The 13,620-nt window shown below is 36.9% G+C and overlaps 1 protein-coding gene across 3 annotated transcripts in view; it reads right to left on the bottom strand.

Annotated features, from left to right (window-relative positions):
• Nucleotides 1–13,620, bottom strand: part of LOC122577745 (lachesin-like) — a 179,946-nt gene that overhangs the window by 112,669 nt on the left and 53,657 nt on the right. The gene's annotated exons all lie outside the window — the stretch shown is intronic.

Genomic DNA, 13,620 nt, shown 5'->3' with positions numbered 1-13,620 from the left:
CCCCTTATAACCATGCATACGCCATTTTCTCCCTCTCCCTTCTGTTACCCCTTTTGTCTGTTACTCTTGCACGTTCGCTCTCGCCTCTTGCTGCTCGTTCCTCTCTGTCTGCCTCGCTAGTTACGGCCGTGTGGTCTTATTGCAACTTCGCGTCGCCTCGTTTCTCGCGTACTTCCAGTGGAAGAAGGTGGGGTAAATAACCATGATAGTAAACTAAGTTTGCACGAGAAGCCGAGACATCGAAGACTCGCGCTCGCGCGCGCGTCCGATCTTCCATCCATGATGACTTTCCTTCGACACGTTCGATCGTTAACCGCACACTGGATCCGTCTTACTTTCCAATGCGTCTCTCAACTTGCCGCGACGTTTCTCATTCCACGACTACGATCACGCTGCGTTAAAGAGACCGTGTCGTCGTATCGTGATGTTTCATTGTCACGGAAGCTGTACCAAAGATAAAATCATGTTTTAGGTAAACAACGCTTTGATCTTAGAGATACTGAATTGTGGAGATTAACTTGATCGTTATTAGTGATCTGAATAAAATCGGTACACGATCCGAGCTATCGCGATGTGTATGTGCAATTGTGGATAAATACAAACGTTTTAAAGCGGAAGTCTAGTAGATAGAGGGGTAGAAAAAATATTTATGTTCATAATATTTAGAAGATGTAGAAGTGATTAAGAAAATTTCAGTACTTGAGACCGTATAAATTTTACAGCAATAGAACACAAGAATCGAGATGCTAAGTTTACAATCGCTCTTAATCCGTCCCTATAGAATATTTCAGCCTCTGCACATTGCAATGGTTACGTTCGAATAATAGCCTCGAATGCATGATTTATTCATTTGGAAATTTTGCATAATTGGAAACATCTCCTTTCGCATTCTGTTGAAATGCGAAAAGATATCTGTAGAATTTTGAGGCTGTTCGATCATTTTGCTGTTCGAATTCGAAGGAAAATTGATACAATAATTGTACAATATTTGCAACAAATATCAATTTTATTTCATAAAATTGTAAAATCTAGATAGAAGAAACAGCGAGGAAAGAGATATTAAGCTAACCCTTGGAATTCTCTTTCATAGTCACAATGTTGAAAAATAGAAATCGATAATGCAAATTGGCAGAGAAAATTTGCGAATGGAATGTTGCGTTAACGCAACCCTGGCCGTTAATGGGTTAATATAGAATCATAAACATCGTGAGCATCTTCAATGCTGGTGATGCCTTAATTACAAAAATCGATGCCAGTAATATTTCTATAGATAACGATTTCTAACGATGCCTTTACATCAGTGTATCCGATCTATAATGAACGTGCTTGTTAAAGTACATTGATAGCATCCTCGGAAATCTGAGTAACCTTTCCACGTTCCACCCATTGTTCCCTGCGTATCCTGGTGCACAACGCACGATCCGAAATTCGTGTAAGTGCGTTCTGAGCGCGTTCACCGCGTATAATCTTGGAATAAATTGAGCCGGTACTATCGTTACACACCGTGATACCGGGAAAGCAGTTTCGCCGATTACGCCGAACCCTCTGACAAAGGGAAGCCTGCTCTACGACGCGACGCAGCGTCTCGCTTCTGGAACGTAGCAAGACTTGTTATCCCTTATTTGATAGCTGCCCGAGCAGAAACCTGCAGCCTCTCGATCCGTTCAACGGTTCGCTTTCGTGCTCGGCTCTGTTTCCGAGCACAAGGGTTAAAATTGCGCACGGTCACGTATTTGCACCGTGTTATTTCCCGATATTTTTTCAGAGTAATTTCAGTCTACGGTATTTCCTTAGCGATTGAACTATAAATATATCGAATTAAAAGTATCTAAGAGATGTTTGTAAAATATCGACCATATATGCAAATGACCAGAGGAGCTTCAATCGAAGATGTACCAAACAGAAAAATGAATTAGGAGAGATTTGTATTAGTTGGATGATCCAGTTATCAGTGAGTAGCTTGGACTAATAATAAATTATAACATCGATGAGTTTCTTGCGAGGAATGTGGAAAATTTATTCATTGATACTAAACTTTAAAGATCACAAACAACAGAGTTTAATATTAAACTATGCAGTTCAGAAACGATACAAATCTGAGAAATTATTATACTGCCCAAAAATAGCTCGAATAATCCAATAATTAATTACGTAGCAAATTTTTCACGAAGAAATATCAATCTGCGATGTCAATTACATTCATTTGGGTCCCTGAAAGCCTCAAAAATCTTATTATCCCAGATTCAGCGTTTATTTCACATAGACGGGCAAATGATAAAGGTATGCCACTCTCCATGGGTGTTTCGTTCATCTGAGTTACGAAGGCCGCGGCGACCAGCCGTATAACTCGACAACGTGAATCCATTTAAGCCGCTCGAAAGAGGCACGCTCTCCGATTCCACTCGATCTTCGTGCCTGACGTGTAAATGCCGGGGTTAATGCGACGCGCTCCATTAAAGTCGAGTCTCTACACCCCGGAACATTGCTAATTACACGTGGCGCGCATAGCCCATGCTCACCAGCCGCCCTTCCTTCTCCTACCTTCCCCTTTTCTATCCTTTTCCGGATTTTCCTTTCTCCCTCTTGCCCTCTAACCTATGCTTTACGCGATGTCACCCTTCCAACTTCCCTTCGATTCTTGCACAGGAACTTTTGCCCTGTCTGCCATTGATAAGCTGCCTTCTCTTTGTACATCATATTTACTATAGGAGACGTTGTTTAATTTTTTAATAGAGGGCCTTTAGAATTCAATGCGTTGTCAAGCAATCCTATATAAAAACTAACGATGAAAATTAAACACTAAAGCTTTTTTGTTTTTAAAATTAATTTTAAAATTAAAAATTAAATTAAAAATTAATAGAATATACAATCTGTATGTATATAGTTCATAGATAGCGATATTCGTCACTTCAGAAGGAGATGGACTAATTTAAAAGTATGCATGCATATTCGCATCGTTGTCTGAATGTGTATACGTTAACGTTAATAACTTTTCTGTTTATCGATGCACAGTTCCGCGACATGGCATTAATAGCTTCATTAACCACAGCTATTTTGAAACACCTACAAGCTTGGTACACGCTCTTTGCTTGACAACAGCTCCATCAGCCTTTCTCTAACTTTCTTCCTCTTGTTTCACCTACTTTTTGGTTCTCCTGAGCAACTTACGACAAGACAAGCCAAGGGATGGAAAGAATAAAACAACGCCCTTCCAGTTTCCACTTTCATTAAGTTACTTGCACAAAGGAAACGCGGAATTGAAAGCAAAGAAATTTTCTTTTGAATCTCTATCGATTAAATCAATTACATACTCTAATAAGGTATTCAAGTAACTCAAAGATTATTGCGTTACACGTTTAGTAATGACAGCGACGAGTCGATGTGACTCGATTATTATGTCAAATGAAGGCGACGGAAGAGAAACATAATAAGTCACATTTCTCGTCCTTTTATGGGGAAGTAATTTTTAACTTCAATATATTATAAACAACACGACAAATCGCAAATGATTTTTCCATTAAGTGCGTTTACCTACTCGAACAATTAAGATATTTATATCGATAGAAATTCGAGGAAAGTAAAGTTATCATATTCTCGTGTGGTCTTCAGATGCCATACACTACTGTTTCAGTGTCTAAATATATTAAGACAAAGATGTACTACTTATATAATTGCTTTAGTCTCGCAGTACGATCTGTTTAAAAAGTTTTCGAAGAAAAATCACTTTACTGAAATCACGTTACATTTCCAAAATTTATTTCCGCATTCGGATAATCGATCAAAGCGGAAATCCGGCGTTCCTCGTAGCATGCTAGTTCAACGAAAATTTCTACCTGAAAATATTCCAATCCACAAAACTTGGGTTATTCTCACACGAGCGGTCGAGGCATTAGAAAAGCTGCAGATCGTCTTCCACGCTGCGTTCCGGTAGGGAAAGATTGAAAAAGTTTCCGTCGAAACGTCAGCCCCGCAAAAATACGAGTTCCAAGGTTGAATTCGCGGAATTTTCCTGGCAACTCGTCACGAGGTGCCGGCTAACAAACTCGCCATTAGGTAGCAACGGTTCGCCCGGCTGTTCCTGACAATTGCACGGCCGACCGTACGAAAACGTACACCGAAGAATTATTGCGCATCATGTGCAGCTAAACTCGTAAGATTACTAACACGATAATTCCGAATTCATTCCCCTTCCGCCCCTCAACCACCGGATTAAATCCCGCCTAGACTCATGTTCATAATACCTGTTGTGTCCGTTGCAAACTAGCCCTTCTAGAATTAATTTCACCGGGAGAATACTGCTATTCTACAACCGTTTCTCGCCTACGGTAAAGGTTCGTTAAGGGAAAGCAAAATCTCCAACCTCGATGAAATTAAGAATCAGTTGAAGATATAGATATGTCGATCTTTGTTTCTTTTCGAGTGATCTTCACGGTGATACAATTGCAAAGTTGTAAATAATTCTTAACTCGTGACAAGTTGTTTTTCATTTTCATTTAATTCTACTCCTGCGTTCATCAATATCTTTTATTTCTTGATCGAACAAAGATCCGAAACTGACAATTTGAAAATATATTTTATGAAATACATGAGCGAATTTGAAGGACAGATAAAATAATAATATTCCCTATAAATTGCAATGTAAATCTGATAAACGTATGCAAATTCTTAATCAACGTTGAGCAGAGTATTGACGAAACAGCCGGGAATATATTGCGATCCGCAAATAATTAATACGGTGACAGAAGAAGTTATTAATCCAATGCGCGGTTTCAGTGGTCAATAATTAACGATTCAAAAGGTAGAGCTTAATTTATCAGTTTTTCAAATACGGTTGAGCAGGAAGGTCTGCCTGTCTGGATGGTTGGTGGAATAGGAACTGGTTGGAGATTCAGTGGACGCAACGCGCTATTCAGAACAAAGCGGCCCTTCTGCGGCCAGATAATTGCAAATTCCATTTCGACGAGGCAAAACCGCGGGAGCAATGTAGTATGCCGTCGTGGAAGCGCATTAGTGATCGGGCTGATTGCACTTTTACCAAGAAACGGTGACGATGCTCGGAGACACCGTTAAGGAATGCGGAAGTAACATGCAAAAGCGGAGAATTCCAATTGACTTCCCCGCTCTTCGGCCGCAATATCTTATTACATATTACCGTTTTCAGAATAACGATGAGTTCCATACTCCTTCCCACTTACGTGTCCAAGAAAATTCAAATCGTTGTGTATTCTTGCCTGCCTGGGAAAATTTCGTTTTCCTCTAACATTTCTTCGATTTAATGTACGAAACTTAAATATACGTTTCACAAACATGGCAGAATAACATTTTGGAGCAATTTAAATCACACTTGAAGCGTAGAAAAATTTTATTAGTGATTATTAATTAGCGATCGGAAAATTCAATATTTGTTAACTTTTAATATTTCTGGCATTAATTCGTACAAAATTTGTACGCCAAACGGTACACACATAGCGGTTTGTTATCCAATACCGTAGGTCCAGGAAATCCACATTTTAATTAAAACAGCATACCGCAGTATAAATTTACGTGTCACTTTTTTTTAATTTTCTACGAAATTACGATCTTGTTAAAAGTGTCCAAATAGTTATCATTAAATTCGTTTACTTACATGATTGAAATATCTCTTTTCGACTAGATGTTTGTAAAGTTTATATTTATATTTTATTTAGCTTTATACCGTCGTATAATTATATATAGGTATATGAGATCAAAGTAAAATTATGAAATTAATTAAGATTCTTCGTCTCTTGCTGTCACATAGCTTTCATTTCAGAATCGTTCAACATCGTCGAAAGTAGTTTTATATCCATTTTTATGAAGCAAACAGGCATATCGAGCACAAAAACAAAATATGTAATTGCATAATGCAGATTTTCAAGTAGGACATTATACCGGCCAACTACCAAATTGCATTACGTGGCTGCATAACGCATTCAATTTTCTCAGGTGTTTCTAGTGTTTTTCTCGATATTGTCCAGTACATTGACTGGCATACATGTGTAACAACGTTCTCTTCGGTAGTAAATTGGGTTTTATTATTGATAGCACAATGTCGCAGACATCCCTTCCAATCTTCTTACCAAACATCAAACTTTAGCTGACTTCTTAGATTCTACTCGAAGGGAAACATTAATGTTACTTGTATTAAAGTACTTGTAATTTTAAAACAGAATTGATTATGGAAATAGACTACACATATAGTGCCGTGAATAATTATAAATTCAAACTCATTTTTAGATTTTTCATAATATTAGAACAAAAAGTGTCAAAATCTTTTATATAATTTCATATTATAATATAATACATAATTAAAGATACAACAAACAAAAACTTCCTTCTTTTAAAGTCTAGGAAAAATTTCATTTTGTTACGTTTTCATTCAGTAGATTTAATGGATTTCTCCTTATTCTTAATTACTTCTACGAATCTGTTAGATACACTATCCACTAACTTTTTTACAGTTTCGTTTTGAACATCCTCCCGCTTAGACGGCTTTATTCGTTTTTTAAGTTTAACAATATTTTCTATAGCTGGCTTCTGCTGATCGTAAACTTCTCTTGCTAGAATTCCTCGTGGATTCTCAATCGGGTTCAGATTAGGACTCAATGCTGACCATTGTAATAATTTTATTCCGAAAGCACGAAACCACTTGTTTGTAGTGGCAGTTGTATGAATAGGATCATTGTCTCGTCAAAAATTGTCTTTTTGTCTTCTATTTCGGCAATAATTTGTCACGTAACATCTCCTGATATCCTATAGCGTTCAATCTATGTTTTACAAAAACAATTTCATAAATGAAACTTATGTTAAAACTTATTCAGGCATGATCAGTGGTTTCTTGCAGATATTAAAGAGATAATGTCGAAAATGTGTTTGTGTCTATAATTATTCACAGTAATGTAACTTTAGTAATAATAATTTCAGATTCAGGTTAGTTTAATTATTAATTCCAGCTTTAATAAATTAAGATATGAATAATCAAGTCGATTTCGTGATTGATTTTTGTAATAAGCTCTTAGTTCTGATCAATTTTGATTAAGATTCTGTTCATATTTTTGAAGCAAGTAGTTTTCAAGAATAAGCTTCAGGATAAGAGGTTCATGCGATCCATGAACCTGAAGTTATGTTACAGGCTTCAATAGTAGAATAAAATTCGTTGACGAACACACATACAGATGAATCTATAACTTCGAACTCATACATTGATCTTAAACTAAAAGTTGAACAGAAGATCTTGCTTTTATAGTTGGCAATAATGAAGATAATATCATATATAAAAATATCTTTGACTTATATAATTCTTTTGTCACCCGTTTGAAAGTATCTATCAAGTTTATCGAGCTCCTACAATATATACATCCAATACAATGCAATATAACTCTATTGCTACTAATTTATTAACTAAGAATGAAATACGAAATTTCTATATTGTTTGCACATATAATTTAAGTTTTCTAATTTAATGACACTTCTTGCACTTTCACCTTTTCGAATAACAAACGTAATTCGAATAACACTGTACTTTATTTCCACAATTGTTATAGTTACAAAACAATGTTGAAGTTTTTTGCCAGAATACATACTTCTATGTATTAGGTCGTCCGAAAAGTTTCTTTCGTTTTATAAGGAAATAATGGATGCACAACATTTTCCGTTTTATATTATTTTATCGAATTGTGTATGATCCATTTTATTCTATCAAAATAAAGATCACAATGTTCGACAGATTAGCTTTCATGTTTGTATAAAGATGCATCGTTGTAAAAGATGGGTCTGTAAAAGAAAGACACTTTTCGGACAATCTAATACTTTATTAAAAACTTGTACTTATTGTATTACTTTCTCTTCAAAAACAGCAACTTGAAAATGACTATTTAGCATATATTTTACACGAAGGTCAAATGAATTAAACATTGAAATTCATGTCCGCAGGGACATGCGTGATTACAGAAACGAAATAACGTGAAAGTCAAAGTTTCACGGGTCACTTTACAACAAAACTGCTTCCAGATAACTTAAATGTATTAACGTTATAGTTGCCAGCCCTGGATATAAATCATTTTACTTTCCACTTTAGTGTATGTCTCGCATATATCATTTTATTCGTACGCTTCATGCCGCTACGTGTGTATATTGCAATACATTAAAGCGTTATGCGCTTGGAAGGGCAAATTACGGTGGGGTTATACATTCAAGAGATACTCCGGTCCAGAGTACAGTTTACAATTTTAATAGCTATTTCAAGTACTATAATCTAGCTTGCTATCTATCTCGTTTCTTCGACTAATAATCGCGTACAAGATACTAGTCTCGATATGTATCAATTTCTTATTTGTCGCGTCGGATCGCTGATGTCGAAAAATGAAATTAAGTGTTACGTTTCACAATAAATCAGTCTAAAGAACAAAGATAAGCTTTATAAACTCTTAAACTTCGATTAAAAAATATCGAGAATCTTTAAATTCAGGATCTTACGTATTATAGCAGGTAGGTTAAAAATAAAAGACAGACATCAAATTTAAAAGAATTTGAAATTCCGAATTTCAACACAACTGAATTAAAAATATGTTAGAAGAAATTTCATCTAAAGAAATGATATTTCTCTTTATCTGTGAGAATATCGTATTGTAATATTATTCCAACCTTCATTGAGTACAATATACTCCAAAGAAGATTTCCTGAAATAATTACAAGTCTAGGCATTTACAGATCTTATTTATAATTGCTGAATATGATCAAAGAAGATCCCAAAGCATTTTGCCACGTTGCATTGAGAAATACATATTGCACGGCATTTCAAGCGTTATCTTTAGCACGTTCTACATAGTCTTTGTTATAAAAGATATCACCTTCGCGGGTACATCTTGGAAGAAAGGCAAATTACAACGTGGTTAGGCGGCATTCGGTGGCATTAGGCGGCATCGCATTAGTATTCTGGAAACGTTTTCCACAGCATGTACAATTTAACACCTTCACGGTTCTACTATATTACGTCATACTCTGTCTAGTTGTCGTAATTCTATAAAGAGGATTTGAATACGTGCTCGTATTACACAGACACCTGTTAATTTGGTACAAGCCTCTATAATACAACATTCAAACAAATCATGAGACTTATTAGAAAAAAGAAGAAAAAAGGACAAGCGACAAAACCACTGGGCACAGCTTTTACCTTCGTTCTTAGTGTTATTTCTTACTGAGAATTCTAAAGAGTCTTTAAAAAGAAATACGAAAAAGAATATAAGAAAATACATCTTACAGTGAAATATCCTCTTAGCAAAAAGAATTATTCTCTTTTTTATGCAACACTCTTATTTCAATAAATATTTACTTCGATGGGCTAAGAGGATTATTTTAAAAACCTCTAGCGAGATAGTGGCGGAACAAAAAGAATTAAAATTCAACATTGATCTTGTTTAATAAAGATTGTTCACGACTATATCACGTACATTAGAAGAGTGCCGGAACGGTTCCAGTTAATCCTCAGAAAATTGAGTGAATCGAAATAACTTAATCCCTCGCCGAAGCTTGTTCTTTGTACGGAAATATAAGCTTATCCGACGAGTTATGCAAAGACGCATTGTTACTAGTGGATTTTATCGTGTTGGAATGAGGGGAAACAGAACAGCTACTCCTCCCTTCTCATCATTCTTTTATTTGGTACATGATATAACTCGATAATATTTTTGAAGCATTGATTTTTTAAATAAAAATGTTAAATGCGAAGTATAAAATTAATGCATTGCGTTGCATGGAAGAAGAAGATTATTTTATCTTGTGTCTTGGAGGAAGTGCAGGGCAATTTATGTTACAGGGATCGCACAGCGCATTCTCGTTCTCTTCCCACGACACTTTGATCGTTACGGAGAACGAAGAAATATATTAGCAAAGATTGATTTAGGTAGCAAGAACAGAAATATCTTTAGAAATTTAATATCACGTTGTTAGTTTATCATAATCGCTGCGTTCATAAATATTTCTTGACAGATATCCTGAAACATAATGTACCTGACATAATAACTCATATCATAAGTTCACTGTCAGAATAAGCTTTAATTCTTTTCATTTATTCTGTTACTCAACATCCAGTTGTTCTTCAATTTTATTTTTATAAAAGTAGTATTCAATGCTGAATCTTCGTGATCTATTTCGACAAACGTTCTTAACAGAATGGCTAAAAATCAATTTAAAATCTGACATTGGATATGCAGTAACATCGTAAGAGACAGAATGTCTTTTCACGTGTTATTTAATTTCCAAAGGAAGCGAGATTTCGGTGTTCGTTGCCGTTTTGTTCTCGACATACGCAGGTGAAAGTAACTATGAAATCTTTCACCTGTTTCGTTTCGTTCGGATCCCGGCGATAAGTTTGAGTTCAAGAGAGAAATCCGTCGTCCATCACCCCGATTCGAATCCACAGAAAGAAAGTTTCGCGCGTGTTAAGAAAAGAGACAAAGCTGCAGCTGTATTTTCCTCCGTGACGCGGAATCGACGTGGAATAGTCTCGGCGAATTTAAAGGGGAAAAGAAACTTTTCATAAAACGAAGAGAAACGCAACGGCTACAATCATTCTTTTTTTTCGAATTCCTCTCCTTTTGGTGTTACCCGATGCCAAGCTCTCCGTCCTCGTCTCTTTAATTAAACTTCCAAGAGATTGAGGTAAAGAAGAGGGAAAGGGACACAAAAAAGAAATATGTCTTGATCGTCGGTAAATTTAGAATTTCCAAATATTCCACTAATTCTGTTCGATCCTTTTCCTTTGTAAGGGTGAAAGTTCTATTGTTCCGTTACTAATCACGAATACAGCGATCAAATTTGGTACGAAAAATCCAGAAATGTATAATTATACGATGCATAATCTTCTTAACCTATTCTTAATCTATTTAAAAAACGATAAAATAGCTGTCACAACATTTTCCAAAATAGGAAGTCAAAATATTCAATACAGAAGAATACATGTTGGACAGGAATGGAAACTCGTCTAAATCGTTTGTGTATATATAGTATAAGTAACGTAATTCATTTGGGAAACAGAAACCAAAGCTTCTTCATTTTCGCTTTGTATTCGAAGAACGAGTTATAGGAAGGATCGAATTAGCCGCTTTAAACGAGCTTAACAGCCAGGTAGCTCGACGCAATCGAGTTGCGAAATCTCTGAATCCAAGCCAGCGAATCGTTTCGCGAAAACCTCCGGCTTCTGCCTATTCCCAGTTCTGACCTTGGTCAATTCCACTCCTCGTTATTCCAGTCCGCGCGGAGTACTGCAGGCGAGAAGTCACGTGCTGGGAACGTGTCCACCGCTTCCGGTCTCCTTCCTTTCAATATTTGGAACGGGCTCGATTCCAACGCGGCTTCTCGTTCGTTCACTTGCCGGATCTCGAAGAGGCACTGTTTGAAAAAGGCAACGCGAACGAACCAACCAACGAGCAAGGGGTTGAAAGGCGATCGGGTCGACTCGAAGCCACGAAGGTTCACCAGGCTCGTCAGATATTTTAATGGAAGCTTGAACTTAAGATATTTCGTCGGACGAGACCGCTGTTGGCGTGCTACTCGAGTGTTCATAATGAGATGTTAATGGAGTGCCTCGAGAAAAAATTGCGGCTGTCACATCAGGCTATCGACAGCCATCTTACCTTCTTCTCGAGCCTCTGTTCTCTTTCTCCTGTTTCTTCCCTTCCGTCATACGATCGCCTCTTTCTTTTCGTAGCCAGCCAAATCCACCACGTCAAAGAACCTCTCCTCCTTTCTAATCTATTTTGTCTATCGCAGACAATCTTCCCAACAAACCTTCTCTTCCCTTCGAGAAGAACGTTTCGACGAATGAACTCTATGTACATACACATGCACGACTCCTCTCTTCCAGCGTTTCCAATGTTCAGACGATTCGATTATCGAATAACGTTGCATCGGATCGCAGCATTCCTTTGGATTGGCCGTCGTGGACGGGACACATCGGCCGGAATAGAGGCTACAAAAACAAGATCTTGATCGGTGGGTATTCGTGACCCAAAAACGTTAAGTCGAGCGTCTTATATAATTGGCAGTGGATCAAGAAAGTCTTGGAGCGGCAACCATTCCACAGTCATTAGACCTTCCATTAGCACGCTATGAGTTAGTCATTAGAACACGTTGTCGGGGATGTAAACGAGTCTCGCTGAATTCGGGACATTATTGGTCGATGTAGAAACCGGCTCAACGATATCGTTACAGTAATTCTGACTGATGTTTTAATTCTCCTGGATATTATATTTTGGATTACTTGGATCGTTGATTAATTTTATCAAAAGCCGATTTGGCCGAATTTATCTTTGAATTGGGAAAAGAATTAAATTTGTATAAGGTTTGTGTAAGATATTTATAACTGACGAAATCTATTAAAATTTTGTTGGAAATCAGACAATGTTTTCTCGATGATACGTTGATATTGACGTAGAAAAAAGTGGAGAATATTTGATATTCGTTATCGATCTAATCGTTGCTTTTTATAGATACACTTTTATTGATTTTATAGTTTATAATGGACTGCTTTAATATCCTATACCGACTAAAGTAGAAAATTCCTGCGTCAGAATATCTTGATATATTTCATGTAAATGTTTTATTACCTCTGAGTGCCGAACGATTTTCTTCTCTACGCAATTTTAAAATACGCAAATTTTGTTTTGCTTTCGAGTTAAAACGGTCGAGGATTAAACAGACTTTAAAATCTCACTTAGAGATAGCGTATTTTGGAGGAATCGTTCGCGAAGGAATAAAGAAACGCAATACAAAATGGGTCAATGCAATCTTACAGAGGCAGTCACGTTTGTTATTATAGAAGCACCTTTCAAGATTGCATTGACCTGTTTTTCCTTCTAATTTCTTCTTTCCGCGTATCGGCCAGTAAAAAGCAAGCCAGGAAGGGGAAAAAAGGTAGAACAAGGAAAGAGATGTACTCGCGGCTTGTCTCGGCTGTTCAAATTACAAAATGTACTCAATAGCCGATACTTTTGTAACAAAATAATACTTCCCGCGGAATGAGGAGCGTTTATATCAAAAGAAGTGCCTCGCAGGAAGGAAACTTTGCCAAGCTACGAAAACTTTTCTCTTTTTTTCTGCTTCTCTGTTTTCGCTGTTAAATCATACAAACGGCAAGGCTAGTCGCTAAGCTTCACGGAGAAAAAGAAAAAGGAAAAGGAAAACGAAGGAAACAGAATTCTCGACGAGCTAATGGATTAATCTTTCTCTTGCTTCTCGTTCTACTTGAGAACAGAAGATTTTCGTATAGACAGACGATTTCATGACATTAGAAAGAGAGAGAGAGAGAGAGAGTCAATCGGCAAAGGAACGACCTGATTCTTTTTATGAACCAAACTGTCTGGTTTAAGAGCCGAAACGACTCGATTTCCGGCCACGGGAAAGGTATTTACCCCCGTTTACACCATGACGTAACCATGTGATGATCGAGCCAATGCGAAATCGAAAAACTGTCACCAATGAAAATTGACGTTTCCGTGAAATGTCCTCTCCCTCTCAAACGCGGAGAGAAACGACGGCCCAGGTGAGCCCAATGAACAGCCAAAAGAAAGAAGCTTTAAAATTAATCCTACAGAAAAAAATATC

Source organism: Bombus pyrosoma, linkage group LG2 (genome assembly GCF_014825855.1).
Source record: "Bombus pyrosoma isolate SC7728 linkage group LG2, ASM1482585v1, whole genome shotgun sequence".
Lineage (NCBI taxonomy): Eukaryota > Metazoa > Arthropoda > Insecta > Hymenoptera > Apidae > Bombus > Bombus pyrosoma.
This window is presented reverse-complemented; position numbering and strand designations above follow the sequence as displayed.